The sequence below is a fragment of the Manis javanica genome, chromosome 1, assembly GCF_040802235.1.
Source record: "Manis javanica isolate MJ-LG chromosome 1, MJ_LKY, whole genome shotgun sequence".
In the NCBI taxonomy this organism is placed as follows: Eukaryota; Metazoa; Chordata; class Mammalia; order Pholidota; family Manidae; genus Manis; species Manis javanica.
The window spans coordinates 5962186-5981563 of record NC_133156.1 but is presented as its reverse complement, the minus strand read 5'-3'; the positions used below and the strand labels follow the sequence as shown (position 1 = coordinate 5981563).

Genomic DNA, 19378 nt, shown 5'->3' with positions numbered 1-19378 from the left:
GGCTCTTTTATCATATATTAATTGACCATATATGGTTGGTTGGGTTTATATCAGGGCTTTTTAGTCTGTTTCATTGGTCTATGGGTCTGTTCTTGTGCCAGTATCATACTGTTTTGATAACTGTAAGTTTGTATTAATTATAACTTATATTCAGGAGAGTGATACCCCCCAGATGTGTTGTTCTTTCTCAAGCTTACATTGTCTACATTGAAGGCTTTTGTGGTTCCATGTAATTTTTTCTGCTTTTTGCTTTTTGCTATTATTAACATACAATTACATGAACAACATTATGGTTACTAGGCTCCTGCTATTATCAAGTCCCCACCACATACTCCATTACAGTCATTGCCCATCAGCATAATAAGATGCTATAGAAACACTACTTCTCTTCACTGTGTTATACTGCCTTCACCATGTCCCCCCACATCTACATTGTATGTGCTAATCGTGATGCCTCTTTTTTCCCCCTTCTCTCTTCACACACATTCTCCGCAATCCGTTTTCCTTTGGTATCTGTTAGTCTATTCTTGGGTTCTGTGAGTCTGCTGCTGTTTTGTTCCTTCAGTTTTTGCTTTGTTCTTATGCTCCACAGATGAGTAAAATCATTTGATACTTGTCTTTCTCTGCCTGGCTTATTTCACTGAGCATAATACCTTCTAGCTCCATCCATGTTATTGCAAATGGCAGGATTCATTTCTTCTTAAGGTTGGTTAATATTCTATTGTGTATGTGTACCACATCTTCTTTATCCATTCATCTATGGATGGACACTTAGGTTGCCTTCATTTCTTGACTATTGTAAATAGTGCTGCAATAAACATAGGGGTGCATCTGTCTTTTTCAAACAGGGCTGCTGCATTCTTAGGGTAAATTCCTGGGAGTGGAATTCCTGGGTCAAATGTTATTTGTAATTGAGTTTTTATTTATTTATTTATTTACTTACTTATTTTTATTTTGGTATCATTAATCTACAATTACATGAAGAACATTATGTTTACTAGGCTCCCCCCTTCACCAACTCCCCCCCACATACCTCTTCACAGTCACTGTCCATCAACATAGTAAGATGCTGTAAAATCACTACTTGTCTTCTCGGTGTTGCACAGCCATCCATATCCCCCACCCCACATTATACATGCTAATCATAATGCCCCCTTTCTTTTTCTCCCCCCCTTGTCCCTCCCTTCCCACCCAGCCTCCCCAGTCCCTTTCCCTTTGGTAACTGTTAGTCCATTCTTGGGTTCTGTGATTCTCCTGCTGTTTTGTTCCTTCAGTTTTCTTTTGTTTTTATACTCCACATATGAGTGAAATCATTTGGTACTTGTCTTTCTCTGCCTGGCTTATTTCACTGAGCATAATAGCCTCTAGCTCCATCCATGTTGTTGTGAATGGTAGGATCTTTTTTTTTCTTATGGCTGAGTAATATTCCATTGTGTATATGTACCACATCTTCTTTATCCATTCATCTACTGATGGACATTTAGGTTGCTTCCATATCTTGGCTTTCTTAAATAGTGCAGCAATAAACATAGGGGTGCATCTGTGTTTTCAACCTGGAGTGCTGCATTCTCAGGGTAAATTCCTAGAAGTAAAATTCCTGGGTCAAATGGTATTTCTATTTTGAGCATTCTGGGGAACCTCCATACTGCTTTCCACAATGGTTGAACTAATTTACATTCCCACAAGCAGTGTAGGAGGGTTCCCCTTTCTCCACAACCTCACCAACATTTGTTGTTTGTCTTTTCGATGATGGAAATCCTTACTAGTGTTAGGTGATATCTCATTGTGGTTTAATTAGCATTTCTCTGATGATTAGCGATGTGGAGTATCTTTTCATGTGCCTGTTCGCCATCTGGATTTCTTCTTTAGAGAACTGTATATTCAGCTCCTCTGCCCATTTTTTAATTGGATTATTTGCTTTTTGTTTATTGAGGTATGTGAGCTCTTTATATATTTTGGATGTAAAGTCTTCATCAGATCTGTCATTTATGAATATATTCTCCAATACTGTGAGATACCTTTTTGTTCCATTGATGGTGTTCTTTGCTGTACAGAAGCTTTTTAGCTTGATATAGTCCCACTTGTTCATTTTTGCCTTTGTTTCCCTTGCCCAGGGAGATATGTTGATGAGGAAGTCACTCATGTTTATGTCCAAGAGATTTTTGCCTATGTTTTTTTCTAAGAGTTTTATGGTTTCATAACTTACATTCAGGTCTTTGATCCATTTTGAGTTTACTTTGTGTATGGGGTTGGACAGTGATCCAGTTTCATTCTCTTACATGTAGCTATTCAGTTTTGCGAGCACCATCTGTTGAAGAGACTGTCCTTTCCCCATTGTATGTCCCTGGCTCCTTTGTCATATATTAATTGGCCATATATGTTTGGGTTAATGTCTGGAGTCTCTATTCTGTTCCACTGGTCTGTGGTTCTGTTCTTGTGCCAGTACCAAATTGTCTTGATTACTGTGGCTTTGTAGTAGAGCTTGAAGTTGGGGAGCAAGATCCTCTCACTTTATTCTTCCTTCTCAGGATTGCTTTGGCTATGGGGGGCTTTGGCAGTTCCATATGTATTTTTGAACTATTTGTTCCAGTTCATCGAAGAATGCTGTTGGCAATTTGATAGGGATTGCATTGAACCTGTATATTGTTTTGGGCAGGATGGCCATTTGATTATATTAATTCTTCCTAGCCAGGAGCATGGGATGAGTTTCCATTTGTTAGTGACCTCTTTAATTTCTCTTAAGAGTGTCTTGTAGTTTTCAAGCTATAGGTCTTTCATTTCCTTGGTTAGATTTATTCCCAGGTATTTTATTCTTTTTCATGCTATTGTGAATGGAATTGTTTTCCTGATTTCTCTTTCTATTAATTCATTGTTAGTGTATAGGAAAGCTACAGATTTCTGTGTGTTAATTTCATATCCTGCTACTTTGCTGAATTCTGATATTATTTCTAGTAGATTTGCAGTGGAGTATTTAGGGTTTTTTTTTTTTTGCATTTTTAAAATTTTGGTATCATTAACCTACAATTACATGAAGGACATTATGTTTACTAGGCTCTCCTCCTCATCAAGTCCCCTGCACATACCCGTTCACAGTCACTGTCCATCAACATAGTAAGATGCTGTAAAATCACTACTTGTCTCTTCTGTGTTGCACAACCCTCCCCGTGCTCCCCTCCCAATATACATATTAATCATAATGCCCCCTTTCTTTTTTCCCGCCCTTATCCCTCCCTTCCCATGCATCCTCCCCAGTCCCTTTCCCTTTGGTAACTGTTAGTCCATCTTGGGTTCTGTGATTCTGCTGTTGTTTTGTTCCTTCAGTTTTCTTTTGTTCTTATACTCCACATATGAGTGAAATCATTTGGTACTTGTCTTTCTCCACCTGGCTTATTTCACTGAGCATAATACCCTCTAGCTCCATAGATGTTGTTGCAAATGGTAGGATATGTTTTTTCTTATGGCTGAGTAATATTCCATTGTGTATATGTACCACATCTTCTTTATCCATTCATCTATTGATGGACATTTAGGTTGCTTCCATATCTTGGCTATTGTAAATAGTGCAGTGATAAACATAGGGGTGCATCTGTTTTTCAACCTGGACTGCTGCATTCTTAGGGTAAATTCCTAGAAGTAGAATTCCTGGGTGAAATGTTATTTCTATTTCTTTTTGAGAGGGCATCTCTCATATTTATTGATCAAAGGGTTGTTAACAACAATAAAATTCGGTATAGGGGGGTCAATGTTCAATGCACAATCATTAATCCATCTCAAGCCTAATTCTCATCAGTCTCCAATCACTGAAGCATAACAAACAAGTTCTTACATGGTGAACGAATTCTTACATAGTGAATAAGTTCTTACATGGTGAACAGTACAAGGGCATTCATCACAGAAATTTTCGGTTTTGATCACGCATTATGAACTATAAACACTCAGGTCAAATATGAATATTCGTTTGATTTTTATACTTCATTTATATGTGGATACCACATTTCTCCCTTTATTATTATTATTATTTTTATTTTTAATAAAATGCTGAAGTGGTAGGTAGATGCAAGATAAAGATAGAAAATATAGTTTAGTGTTGTAAGAGAGCAATTGTAGATGATCATGTGTGTGCCTGTAGACTATGTGCTAATCCGAGCTAGACAAGGGCAATAAAACATCCACGGATGCAGAAGCTTTCTCTCAAACCAGGGGTGGGTGTGAGGTTCTAAGCTTCACCACTGTTCTTCCCCAATTTCTCACCTGATGGCCCCCCTGTGACTGTGCCTGTCTTAGGTTGTTCCTCCCTTGAGGAATCTTACCCATCTCAGGCTAACCAGTGATCTTCCGGGGCCATACAGGGAAATGTAAAGTTGGTAAGTGAGAGAGAAGCCTTATTGTTTGAAAAGGTTAGCTTTTTACTTCTTTGCAGATTTATGCTCTGTGGCTTCTATGCCGAGCACTTGTCTCGAGGTATCTTTACCACCTGGAGGAATTATGATACTCGGTAAATTCGATATGAGGCACGAATTCTATTTAAGGGTTGTAAGTAGGAAGGAAGAAGAAAAGCTATAGAGGTAGCATATAGAAGAAAACATGGGAGGATTGATTATTTCTTTGACATATCTTCTTGTAGAGTACCTTAAGCATGTATCAGTTTTAAACTACTAACTAACTTGCGCACACATATTAACATAATAGGAATACGGTGACATAAACAAAGCAAATCTATAATTACCATCCATCTCCAGTGAAGCCAAGAAAACCATTTAGGCACCCTAGGCATTTGTGAGAATTTGTCTATGATATGATGGATATTCTCCAACTGTACTTGAACAGTCTGAGAGAAATCAGACAAATTAAAGCAGCCCATTTCTGGGATCTGTTCACATTCCATATGTTCTATTAACCATAGATAGTCGATAGTTGTAAGATTTTGGAGTGCTACAACTTGCACCCCTCCCAACTCCTGGTTGAGTTCCAACAGTACAGATCCAGTCAAATTCGTTGTCTCACTGTATGCACATGCCAGCCTAGACATCTCCCTCCTCATTCCAATGGCAAGTCCAGGAAATGGTGGGATGGATGCAGCCACAACCGCAGCATCGCCCGGATCCCTGTGGAGGCGTTTTGATGATCATCCCCCGGCACAAGTCCTCCAGAGAGTGCTGATGCCGGAAGCTCCTCCTCATATTGTATCTTAGTTCATTTTCTGGGTAGCCAAGCTAGGCCTTGATCTTCTGCATAAAAACAAACAGACCCTTTGCCCACACTTTGACATGCCCTCTATACCACTGTGTAGAACTCATTGGAGGTCAACACACAGGAACTGATTTTTTTAAATCTTAAATCTACACTTACATGAAGAATACTATGTTTACTATTCTCTCCCCTATACCAGGTCCCCCCTAAAAACCACATTACAGTCACTGTCAATCAGCAGAGCAAAATGTTGTAGAATCACTACTTGTCCTCTCTGTGTTGTACAGCCCTCCCTCCCCTTTCTCCCTCCCCCCATGCATGCTAATCTTAATACCACCTTTCTTCTACCCCCTCCTTATCCCTCCCTGCCCACCCATCCTCCCCAGTTCCTTTCCCTTTGGTACCTGTTAGTCCATTTTTGGGTTCTGTAATTCCGCTGCTGTTTGTTCCTTCAGTTTCTCCTTTGTTCTTATACTCCTCAGATGAGTGAAATCATTTGGTATTTCTCTTTCTCTGCTTGACTTATTTCACTGAGCATAATACTCTCCAGCTCCATCCATGTTGCTGCAAATGGTAGGATTTTCCCTCTTCTTATGGCTGAGTAGTATTCCATTGTGTGTATTTACCACATCTTCTTTATCCATTCATCTACCGATGGACATTTAGGTTGCTTCCAATTCTTGGCTATTGTAAATAGTGCTGCGATAAACATAGGGGTGCATCTGTCTTTCTCAAACTTGATTGCTGCGTTCTTAGGGTAAATTCCTAGGAGTGGAATTCCTGGGTCAAATGGTAGGTCTGTTTTGAGCATTTTGATGAACCTCCATACTGCTTTCCACAATGGTTGAACTAATTTACATTCCCACCAGCAGTGTAGGAGGGTTCCCCTTTCTCCACAGCCTTGCCAACATTTGTTGTTGTTTGACTTTTGGATGGCAGCCATCCTTACTGGTGTGAGGTGATACCTCATTGTAGTTTTAATTTGCATTTCTCTGATAATTAGTGCTGTGGAGCATCTTTTCATGTGTCTGTTGGCCATCTGTATTTCTTTTTTAGAGAACTGTCTGTTCAGTTCCTCTGCCCATTTTTTAATTGGGTTATTTGTTTTTTGTTTGTTGAGGTGTGTGAGCTCTTTATATATTCTGGACGTCAAGCCTTTATCGGATCTGTCATTTTCAAGTATATTCTCCCATACTGTAAGGTTCCTTTTTGTTCTATTGATGGTGTGTTTCGCTGTACAGAAGCTTTTCAGCTTAATGTAGTCCCACTTGTTCATTTTTGCTGTTGTTTTCCTTGCCCGGGGAGATACGTTCAAGAAGAGGTCACTCATGTTTATGTCTAAGAGGTTTTTGCCTATGTTTTTTTACAAGAGTTTAATGGTTTCATGAATTACATTCAGGTTTTGATCCATTTTGAGTTTACCTTTGTATATGGGGTTAGACAATGGTCCAGTTTCATTCTCCTACATGTAGCTGTCCAGTTTTGCCAGCACCATCTGTTGAAGAGACTGTCATTTTGCCATTGTATGTCCATTGCTCCTTTATCAAATATTAATTGACCATATATGTTTGGGTTAATTTCTGGAGTCTCTAATCTATTCCACTGGTCTGTGGCTCTGTTCTCATTCCAGTACCAAATTGTCTTGATTACTATGGCTTTGTAGTAGAGCTTGAAGTTGGGGAGTGAGATCCCCCCTACTTTATTCTTCTTTTTCAGGATTGTTTTGGCTATTTGGGGTCTTTGGTGTTTCCATATGAATTTTTGAATTATTTGTTCCAATTCATTGAAGAATGTTGCTGGTAGTTTGATAGGGATTGCATCAAATCTGTATATTGCTTTGGGCAGGATGGCCATTTTGATGATATTAATTCGTCCTAGCCATGAGTGTGGGATGAGTTTCCATTTGTTAGTGTCCCCTTTAATTTATCTTAAGAGTGACTTGTAGTTTTCAGAGTATAAGTCTTTCACTTCTTTGGTTAGGTTTATTCCTTGGTATTTTATTCTTTTTGATGCAATTGTGAATGGAATTGTTTTCCTGATTTCTCTTTCTATTGGTTCATTGTTAGTGTATAGGAAAGCTACAGATTTCTGTGTGTTAATTTTGTATCCTGCAACTTTGCTGTATTCCAATATCAGTTCTAGTAGTTTTGGAGTGGAGTCTTTAGGGTTTTTTATGTACAGTAACATATCATCTGCAAATAGTGACAGTTTAACTTCTTCTTTACCAATCTGGATTCCTTGTATTTCTTTGTTTTATCTGATTGCCGTGGCTAGGACCTCCAGTACTATGTTAAATCACAGCGGGGAGAGTGGGCATCGCTGTCTGGTTCTTGATCTCAGAGGAAATGCTTTCAGCTTCTCGCTCTTCAGTATAATGTTGGCTGTGGGTTTATCATATATAGCCTTTATTATGTTGAGGTACTTGCCCTCTATGGCCATTTAGTTGAGAGTTTTTATCAAGAATGGATGTTTAATTTTGTCAAATGCTTTTTAAGCATCTATGGAGATGATCATGTGGTTTTTGTCTTTCTTTTTGTTGATATGGTGGATGATGTTGATGGATTTTTGAATGTTGTATCATCCTTGCATCCCTGGGATGAATCCCACTTGGTCATGGTGTATGATCCTTTTGATATACTGTTGAATTCTGTTTGCTAATATTTTTTGAGTATTTTTGCGTCTACATTCATCAGGGATATTGGTCTGTGGTTTTCTTTTTTGGTGGGGTCTTTGCCTGGTTTTGGTATTAGGGTGATGTTGGCTTCATAGAAGGAGTTTGGGAGTATTCCCTCCTCTTCTATTTTTTGGAACACTTTAAGGAGAATGGGTATTACGTCTTCTCTGTGTGTCTGATAAAATTCCGAGGTAAATCCATCGAGCCCCGGGGTTTTGTTCTTGGGTAGTTTTTTGATTACCGTTTCAATTTCTTTGTTCATAATTGGTTTGTTTAACTTTTGTGTTCCTTCCTTGGTCAGTCTTGGGAGGTTGTATTTTTCTAGGAAGTTGTCCATTTCTTCTACGTTTTCCAGCTTGTTGGCATATAGGTTTTCATAGTAGTCTTTAATAATTCTTTGTATTTCTGTGGAGTCTGTTATGATTTTTCCATTCTCATTTCTGATTATGTTGATTTGTGTTGATTCTCTTTTTCTCTTATAAGTTTGGCTAAAGGCTTATCTATTTTGTTTATTTTCTCTAAAGAGCCAGCTCTTGGTTTCATTGATTTTTGCTATCGTTTTATTTTTCTCAATTTTGTTTATTTGTTCTCTGATCTTTATTATGTCCTTCCTTCTGCTGACTTTAGGCCTCATTTGTTCTTCTTTTTCCAGTTTCGATAGTTGTGATGTTAGACTATTCATTTGGGATTGTTCTTCCTTCTTCAGGTGTGCCTGGATCGCTATATACTTTCCTCTTAAGACTGCTTTAGCTGCATCCCACAGAAGTTGGGGCTTTGTATTGTTGTTGTCATTTGTTTCTATGTATTCCTTGATCTCTATTTTGATTTGTTCATTGATCCATTGATTATTTAGAAGCATGTTGTTAAGTCTCCATGTGTTTGTGAGCCTTTTTGTTTTCTTCGTAGAATTTATTTCTAGTTTTATACCTTTGTGGTCTGAAAAATTGGTTGGTAGAATTTCAATATTTTGGAGTTTACTGAGGCTCTTTTTGTGAGCTAGTATGTGGTCTATTCTGGAGAATGTTCCATGTGCACTTGAGAATAATGTATATCGTGTTGCTTTTGGATGTAGATTTCTATAGATGTCTTTTAGGTCCATCTGTTCTAGTGTGTTGTTCAGTGCCTGTGTGTCCTTACTTATTTTCTGCCCGGTGGATCTCTCCTTTGGGGTGAGTCGTGTGTTGAAGTCTCCTAAAATGAATGCATTGCAGTCTATTTCCCTCTTTAGTTCTGTTAGTATTTGTTTCACAAATGCTGGTGCTCCTGTGTTGGGTGCATATATGTTTAGAACGCTTATATCCTCTTGTTGGACTGAGCCCTTTATCATTATGTAGTGTCCTTCTTTATCTCTCCTTACTTTCTTTGTTTTGAAGTCTATTTTGTCTGACATTAGTACTGCAACCCCTGCTTTCTTCTCACTGTTGTTTGCCTGAAATATGTTTTTCCACCCCTTGACTTTTAGTCTGTGCATGTCTTTGGGTTTGAGGTGAGTTTCTTGTAAGCAGCATACAGATGGGTCTTGCTTTTTTATCCATTCTATTAGTCTGTGTATTTTGATTGGTGCATTAAGTACATTTACATTTAGGGTGACAATTGAGAGATATATACTTATTGCCATTGCAGGCTTTAGATTCGTGGTTATCAAAGGTTCAAGGTTAGCTTCTTTAGTATCTTACTGCCTAACTTAGCTCACTTATTCAGCTGTTATATACACTGTCTGGAGATTCTTTTCTTCTCTCCCTTCTTATTCCTCCTCCTCCATTCTTGTTATGTTGTGTGTTTTGTTCTGTACTCTTTTTAGGAGTGCTCCCATCTAGAGCAGTCCGGTAAGATGCCCTGTAGAGGTGTTTTGTGGGAAGCAAATTCCCTCAGCTTTTGCTTGTCTGGGAATTGTTTAATCCCACCATCATATTTAAATGATAGTCATGCTGGATACAGTATCCTTGGTTCAAGGCCCTTCTGTTTCATTGCTTTTAATATATCATGCCGTGCTCTTCTGGCCTGTAGGGTTTATGTTGAGAAGTCTGATGTTAGCCTGATGGGCTTTCCTTTATAGGTGACCTTTTTCTCTCTAGCTGCCTTTAAAATTCTTTCCTTGTCCTTGATCCTTGCCATTTTAATTATTATGTGTCTTGGTGTTGTCCTCCTTGGATCCTTTCTGTTGGGGGTTCTGTGTATTTCCGTGGTCTGTTCGATTATTTCCTCCCCCAGTTTGGGGAACTTTTCAGCAATTATTTCTTCAAAGAGACTTTCTATCCCTTTTCCTCTTTCTTCTTCTTCTTGTACCCCTGTAATATGAATATTATTACTTTTGGATTGGTCACATAGTTCTCTTAGTGTTGTTTCATTCCTGGAGATCCTTTTCTCTCTCTCTATGTCAGCTTCTATACGTTCCTTTTCTTTGGTTTCTATTCCTTCAACGGCCTCTTGCATCTTATCCATTCTGCTTATAAATCCTTCCAGGGTTTGTTTCATTTCTGTGATCTCCTTCCTGACATCTGTGATCTCCCTCCGGACTTCATCCCATTGCTCTTGCATTTTTCTCTGCATCTCATCCCATTGCTCTTGCATTTTTCTCTGCATCTCTGTCAGCATGTTCATGATTTTTATTTTGAATTCTTTTTCAGGAGGACTGGTTAGGTCTGTCTCCTCAGGTGTTGTCTCTGTGATCTTTGTCTGCTTGTAGTTTTGCCTTTTCATGATGATAGAGATAGTTTGCAGAGCTGGTACGAGTGACAGCTGGAAGAGCTTTCCTTCTGGTTGGTTTGTGGCCTTCCTCTCCCCCTTTGCGAGGTGCTGGGTTCTCGCAGGTGTGGATGTGGTCTGGATGTTGTCCTGTGTCCTCTGGTCTCTATTCTAGGAAGAGTTGTCTTTGTTATATTTTCATAAATATATGTGGTTTTGAGAGATTTCCGCTGCTCTACTCACACCGCCACCCTGGCTCCACTCCAGTATTTCTATTTTGAGGAACCTCCATACTGCTTTCCACAATGGTTAAACTAATTTACATTCCCACCTGCACTGGGGGAGGGTTTCCCTTTCTCCACAACCTTGCCAACATTTGTTGTTGTTTGTCTTTTGGATGGTAGCCATCCTTACTGGTGTGAGATGATATCTCATTGTCGTTTTAATTTGCATTTCTCAGATGATAAGTGATGTGGAGCATCTTTTCATGTGTCTGTTGTCCATGTGAATGTCCTCTTTAGAGAACTGTCTATTCAGCTCTTCTGCTCATTTTTAATTGGATTATTTGCTTTTTGTTTGTTGAGGTGTGTGAGCTCTTTATATATTTTGGATGTCACCCCTTTGTCGGATCTGTCATTTATAAATATATTCTCCCATACTGTAGGATACCCTTTTCTTCTATTGATGGTGTAATTTGGTGTGCAGAAGCATTTCAGTTTGATATAGTTCCATTTGTTCATTTTTGCTTTTGTTTTCATTGCCTGGGGAGATATGTTCAAGAAGAGTCTCTCATGTTTATGTCTAAGAGATTTTTGCCTATGTTTTTTTCCAAGAGTTTTATGGTTTCATGACTTACATTCAAGTCTTTGATCCATTTCAAATTTTCTTTTGTATATGGGGTTAGATAGTGATCCAGTTTCATTCTCTTACATGTAGCTGTCCGGTTTTGCCAGCACCATCTGTTGAAGAGACTGCCATTTCGCCATTGTATGTCCATGGCCCCTTTATCAAATATTAGTTGACCATATATGTTTAGATTAATGTTTGGAGTCTCTATTCTGTTCCATTGGTCTGTGTTTAGGGTTTGTTTTGTACAATATCATGTCACCTGCAAATAGTGACAGTTTGACTTCTTCTTTACCAATCTGGATTCCTTGTATTTCTTTGTTTTGTCTGATTGGCATAGCTAGGACCTCCAGTTCTACGTTGAATAACAGTGGGGAGGGTGGGCATCCCTGTCTTGTTCCAATCTCAGAGGAAAAGGTTTCAGCTTCTCGCTGTTTAGTATGATGTTAGCTGCGGGTTTATCATATATGGTCCTTATTATGTTTAGGTACTTGCCTTCTGTGCCCTTTTTGTTGAGAGTTTTTATCATGAATGGATGTTGTATTTTGTCGAATACTTTTTCAGCATCTATGGAGATGATCATATGGTTTTTATCCTTCTTTTTGTTGATGTGGTGGATGATGTTGATGGATTTTCAAATGTTGTACCATCCTTGCATCCCCTGGATGAATCCCACTTGCTCATGGTGTATTATCCTTTTGATGTATTTTTGAATTCGGTTTGCTAATATTTTGTTGAGTATTTTTTCATCTATGTTTGGCAAGGATATTGGTCTGTAGTTTTCTTTTTTGGTGGGGTCTTTGCCTGGTTTTGGTATTAGGGTGATGTTGGCTTCATAGAATGAGTTTGGGATATTCCCTCCTCTTCTATTTTTTGGAAAACTTTAAGGAGAATTGGTATTATGTGTTCTCTGTATGTCTGATAAAATTCCGAGGTAAATCCATCTGGCCAAGAGTTTTTGTTCTTGGCTAGTTTTTTGATTACCACTTAAATTTCATAGCTGGTAATTTGTCTGTTTAAATTTTCTATTTCTTCCTTGATTAGTCTTGGAAGGTTATATTTTTCTGGAAGTTGTCCATTTCTTCTAGGTTTTCCAGCTTATTAGCATGTAGATTCTCATAGTATTCTCTCATGATTCTTTGTATTTCTGAGGTGTCCTTCTTGAAGTTTCCTTTATCATTTCTGATTCTGTTGATGTGTGTGGAATCTCTTTTTGTCTTAGTAAGTCTGTCTAGGGGCTTATCTGTTTTGTTTATTTTATCAAAGAACCAGCTCTTGGTTTCACAAAATTTTTCTATTATTTTAGTCTTCTCAATTTTATTTATTTCTTCTCTTATTTTTATTATGTCCCTCCTTGTGCTGACTTTGGGTCTCATTTGTTCTTCTTTCCCCAAGTTCAGTAATTGTGACTTTATACTATCCATTTGGGATTGTTCTTCCTTCTTTTAATAGGCTTGGATTGCTATATAGTTTCCTCTTAGAACTGCCTTTGCTGTGTCCCACAGAAGTTGGGGCTCTGTACTATTTGTGTCATTTGTCTGCACATATGGCCTGATCTCTATTTTAATTTGGTCATTTATCCATTGTTTATTTAGGAGCATGTTGTTAAGCCTCCATGTGTTTGTGTGTTTTTTTCTTTTCTATGTTCAATTTATTTCTAGTTTTATACCTTTGTGATCTGTGAAGTTGGTTGGTAGCATTTCAATCTTTTTTAATTTACTGAGGCTCTTTTTGTGGCCTAGTATGTGGTCTATTCTGGAAAATGTTCCATGAGCATTTGAGCAGAATGTGTATCCTGCTGCTTTTGGGTGTAGAGTTCTATAGATGTCCATTAGGTCAGTCTGTTCCAGTGTGTCGTTCAGTGCCTCTGTGTCCTTACTTATTTTCTGTCTGGTGGATCTGCCCTTTGGAGTGAGTGGTGTGTTAAAGTCTCCCAAAATGAGTGCATTGCATTCTATTTCCTCCTTTAATTCTGTTAGTATTTGTTTCACATATGTTGGTGCTCCTGTGTTGGGTGCATATATATATATATATATATATTATTGGTTCTGTCCTCTTGTTGGACTGAGCCTTTTATCATTATGTAATGACCTTCATTATCTCTTGTTACTTTCTTTGTTTTGAAGTCTATTTTATCTGATACAAGTACTGCAACACCTGCTTTTTTCTCCCTATTGTTGGCATGAAATATTTTTTTCCATGCCTTCACTTTTAGTCTGTGTATGTCTTTGGGTTTGAGGTGAGTCTCTTGTAAGCAGCATATAGATGGGTCTTCCTTTTTTATCCATTCTGTGACTCTGTGTCTTTTAATTGTGCATTCAGTTCATTTACATTTAGGGTATTATTGAAAGATATGTACTTAGTGCCATTTGCAGCTTTAGACTCATGGTTACCAAATGTTCAAAGGTAGCTTCTTTACTATCTAACCATATACCTTATCTCACTTACTATGCTATTATAAACAGAGTCTGATGATTCTTTATTTTTCTCTGTTCTTCTTCCTCCTCCTCCATTCCTTATATGTTAGCTTCTTTATTCTGTGCTCTTTTGTGTTTCTTTTGACTGCTTTTGTGAGTAGTTGATTTCATATTTTGCCTTTAGTTTGTATTTGGTTGGTCTGCTTTCTTTGCTGTGATTTTATTTTCTCTAGCGACATCTTTTTTAGCCTTAGTAGTGCTTCCATCTAGAGCAGTCCCTTTAAAATACTGTGTAGAGGTGATTTGTGAGAGGCAAATCCCCTCAACTTCTGCTTCTCTGGGAATTGTTTAATCCCTCCTTCATATTTAAATGATAATCGTGCTGGATACAGTATTATTGGTTCAAGGCCCTTCTGTTTCATTGCATTAAATACGTCATGCCATTCTCTTCTATGCAGCTCCATTAAAGGCCTCTTGCACTTCTGTATTCTCCTTCCTAACTCGATCCTTTAGCTCTTGCATATTTCTCTGCAGGTCCATCAGTATGGTTATGGCCTTAATTTTGAATTAATTTTCAGGAATATTGGTTAAATCTATCTCCCCAGGCTCCCTCTCAGGGATCATCTTGGTGATTCTGGCTGGATCAGATTTTCTGTTGAGAAGTCTGATGATAGCCTGATGGGTTTTCCTTTGTGGGTAACCTTTTTTCTCTCTCTGGCTGCCTTTAATATGCTGTCCTTGTCCTTGATCTTTGCCATTTTAATTATTATGTGTCTTGGTGTTGTCCTCTTTGGGACCCTTGTGTTAGGAGTTCTGTGGGATTCCATGGTTTGAGAGACTATTTCCTCCCCCAGTTTAGGGAAGTTTACATCAATTATTTCTCCAAATACACTTTCTACCCCTTTTTCTCTCTCTTCTTCTTCTGGTGCTCCCAAAATGCAGATATTGTTTCATTTTGGTTGGTCACACAGTTCTCTTAATATTCTTTCATTCCTGGAGATCCTTTTAACTCTCTCTACCTCAGCTTCTCTGTGTTTCTGTTCTCTGATTTCTATTCCATTAACAGCCTCTTGCACCTCATCCAGTCTACTGTATGTCCTTCCAGAGACTGTTTTATTTCTGTATTCTCCCTCCTAACTTGATCCTTTATCTCTTGCATATTTCTCTGCAGGTCCATCAGTATGGTTATGACCTTAATTTTGAATTAATTTTCAGGAATATTGGTTAAATCTATCTCCCCAGGCTTCCTCTCAGGGATTGTCTTTGTGATTCTGGACTGGATCAGATTCTTTTTCCTTTTCATGGTGATAGAGGTAGTCATGGGCCATTGACACATGTGTTAGCTGGGAGAACAAAGTCGTTTCTGCTTGCTGGTTGCCTTGCCATCCTTGCTGCCTCTGCCAGTTACCCGCCCAAGGGGAGCACTTCTGTTTTTATTTCCTGAGCTGCCACAGGTGGAGCAGCCATTGGGGCAGCCTGGAGGCCTGTGGGGAGTGGCAGGCACACTGGATATGCTCTGCTGGAGAATGTGACCTTAGCACCTCTTCCCTGCTTCCTCTGTCTGTGCACTCCAGTGGGGCCTCTGAGTCTGGTCTGGGAAGTTGCAGAGGAGTCTCTAAGAGCTTGCTGTGGGTGCAGCCACTCCCAGGCTGCTCCCCTGCTATGGTAGGGCCATACTGGAGGAGTAATGGATGGGAGGCTGTTATCACTGTGAGGGACTTCAGAGCTGTGCTGCTGCCCAGAGGGCTCAGGTGCCCAAAGTTCCCCAGGATTCCCAGCTGCTGGGTTGAGTATGCTGGGATGCTTCCATCCAGTGGTGAGGCTCCTGTCCCTATAAGGCTTTCAGAAATCACTCGCCTTCCTTTTGTCCCAGGGGTGCAGGCTGCAGGGACCCGCTCATAGGTTTTACTGTTCTGTTTCCCTAATATCCAGCACACCACACACTGTGTGTCTGCGCTCCTGGTGCAGATGACTAGGGCTGGGTATTTAACAGTCCTGGACTCCTTCTCCCTCCCCACTCTGACTCCTCTCCTCCTGCCGGGGAGCTGCAGTAGTGGGGCATTCGTGTCCCGCAGGGCCATGGCTTGTATCTCACCCCATTCATGAGATGCTGAGTTCTTGCAGACGTAGATGTAGCCTGGCTGTTGTACTGTATCCTCTGGTCTCTCTTTTAGGAATAGTTGTATTGTATTTTCAAAAATATATATGGTTTTGGGAGGAGATTTCCACTGCTCTACTCATGCCACCATCTTGGCTTCCCTCCACATATCTTTTTGAATTAGTGATTTTTGTTCTCTTTATGTAAATTCCTCTAAAGTGGAATTTCTGGGTCTTACTATATTTCTAATTTTTGTTTTTTGAGAAACCTCCATACTGCTTTCCACAGTGGTTGTAACAATTCACATAAAAAGTAGAGCATCAGGAATATAGTCAGTATAATACTGCAATAAGTTTGTGCAGTGACAGATGTTAACTACACTTATCATGATAACCATTTAGTAATGTCAAATCACTATGTGGTACACTTCATACCAATATGATATTGTATGTTAAATATAATTTGTGTTTAAAAATAATTTAAAAAATGTAACAAGTACTTGCATGACATAATATGCTTTGGGAAAAATCATATGAAGAATGTTTTTTTTGGTAAAAAGGATGGAGTCACATGACATGCAGGACTGTATAAAGTTTGGTCTGGAGAGGTCCTTGCAGGTTGGATGAAGACAAAAACCAGGACTGCAGTGTGTCCACTGTGTTTATTACATTTGAGATTAAATCCCAAAGTACAAGAAAACAAAGAAAAAATGCCAAACGAAAGGGAGAAAAAGACTTACCTCATCTACTATCCAGCCATATAAAAACCAGATGGTCACATAAATATAGAATGAGCACCAATACAAACAAGCAGACTTGTACTCTTTGATATTTCAAATAGATGCTTTGCTGTATTTTGTATATTTCCTTTTTTGAGTGATTGGTATATTTTATTTGCTTGGCATCAAGGGGATGTGATCAGGGTTGGAAAGCCTCCAGAGTCAAGGAGGTGTTTCCTTCCTCACAGTCTCTCAGGGGCCACCTGTGCTTGTTAGACCTTCGTTCTTCCTCGTGTCGTTTCCCTTCCTCTCCCTCTAGGCTTACTGAACAGATTGTTTATGTTTCTTTAAATACAGGGCATGAAATATACATATAAACATGGAACCCTGATTAAATTTTCCACGGGTGGCTTATGACAACAATTTCTGGGTCTGATGTCTCAATGTTATAGGAAACAGGTAATTGATTTGAGCAGCATAAGTACTTATAGACTAAGTGGTGTGGGCAAGAGTGAGGACGTGGAAATAACACAGTAGGACACCTGGGTGCATAGTGGGGTCCAGTGTGGGGTGTGTGTGTGCATGTGTGGTTGTTCCTTGTAATGGAGGACAGTACTCAGAACAGGGGTGCCAGGGATTATAAATTCAAGGTGACTTCCATAACTCAGGGGCCAGAACTCAGTCAGTATAAGGTATGAGGAAGGCAATCTTTTTGAAAGCTGTGATGACTTTGCAACAGATTTACTTTGTGTGACAGAGGACTCCCCAGGCCTTGAAGACTCAGTAGGCAGGAGGCCGCCTCGCCCTCACCATCCTCTGACACCATCTCTCGCCGCCCTCTGCCTTGCCATCCCCCTTGGCATGCTGACCCATGCTGAGCCCTGATTTCCTAAAACCACTACCTTCCTCAGGGCACTTGCACCCTGTCCATTCCCTCTGCCAGGCACGCAATCACCAGATAATGTGTGTCTCCTGCTCATTCTTCTTCGAGGTGTCTGTTAACCTGTCACCTTGTTGCAGGTATTTCCTAAACCCCCAATAAAAATAATAAAACCCCTTTACACTATTCTTTATACATGCTTTCCTTTCTTCATAGCCCCTGCACCCTCTGAGAGGGGCACTATTATTTGTACCTGATCACTCCTCCTCCAGCACTAGATCCAGGGAAGTTTGTTTTTCAGCATTCTCTACTCTGGACAGTTCCTGACATGTGGTCTGTATTCATTATCTGTTCCTCACATAAATGAAAGATGCTCTCAATAAAACAGTAGCACACATTATGTTTGAGGAACAGGTGGACAGCGAAAAAGGAATTCCTATAACAGAGGAACTAGGGAGGCCCAAAGCAGGCCATACATGCATCAAATATAGAAATGAATTTCTTTGATATAAAATAAAAGATAGCACTTATTCTAGGTTACCAATATTCCCTTATGGGAAAATTAGTCATTTCTTTTCTCTACTTTCTGGTAGTCACCTTCAACACATGGATCCTGGGAATGATACAAGAATTTCAGGATTTCTTCTATTTGGGCTTTTCCTCTCCATGTACCTGATCACTGGTTTGGGAACCTGCTCCTCATCCTGGCTGTCAGCTCAGACTCCCACCTGCACACACCCATGTACTTCTTCCTCTCCAATCTGTCCTTTGTGGACATGTGCTTCACCTCCACCACCATAAACCCAAAGATGCTACTGAGCATCCAGACACAGAGCCAAGTCAAAACCTATGAAGGTGCGTCAGCCAGATGTACTTCATCCTACTCTTTGTAGGGATGGATGATTTCCTCCTCACTGTGATGGCCTATGACAGGTATGTGGCCATCTGCCACCCCCTGCACTGCACAGCCATCATGAATCCCCAGCTCTGTAGACTGCTGGTCGTGGTGTCCTGGATTATGAGTGTCCTGAATTCCTTGTTACACAGCTTAATGGTGTTGGGTCTGTCCATCTGTTCCAACATGAAATCCCCCCCTTTTTCTGTGAACTTAATCAAATGGTCCAACTTGCCTGTTCTGACACTTTCTTTAATAACCTGATGATGTATTTTGCAGCTACACTGCTGGCTGGTGGTCCCCTCGCTGGGATCCTTTACTCATATTCTAAGATAGTTTTGCCCATACATGGAATGTCACCAGCTCAGGGCAAGTATAAAGCATTTCCTACCTGTGCACCTCACCTCTCTGCTGTCTCCTTATTTTATTGTATGGGCCTAGGGGTGTACCTCAGCTCTGCTGTTACCCCCAGCTTGCGCTCAGGTGCAGCAGCCTCAGTGATGTACACCGTGGTCACACCCATGCTGAACCCCTTCATCTACAGTCTGAGGAACAAATATATAAAGGGTGCTCTGAAAAGATTCTATGTGAATGAAACTAAGGACCAATAGCCCTCTGGACTGAACAAGGGCCCATGATTGCAGAGGCAGACTCAGAGTTTGAAATTGTGATTATTTGACCAGACAAATGGATATAGCGTTGTTCTTTCTGTTTATTTTCTGGAATTTCCATTTCTTTGCCCTCATTACTCTATCCAATTTACATAACTTATAGTAGCTTTCTGCTCTCTCTGTTATCCAACAGATTTTTCCTTTGTTTTCTTACTTTTCCAAATTTATTTCCAATTATATATTTGAATTATTTGGTAATTTCCATTTATCTAATGAGACAACAAAGATATTTTAAATAAATATTTTCTCAAATGACTTATATCATACCAAGTAATGTTTCTTTTGTTTTTCTTAAAGGATTTTC

The 19378-nt window shown here is 39.5% G+C and overlaps 1 pseudogene; it reads left to right on the top strand.

Annotated features, from left to right (window-relative positions):
* LOC140849654 (olfactory receptor 7A10-like) overlaps nt 1–19014 on the top strand; it is a 63819-nt pseudogene extending 44805 nt beyond the window's left edge.
* The last annotated feature ends 364 nt before the right edge of the window (nt 19015–19378 follow it).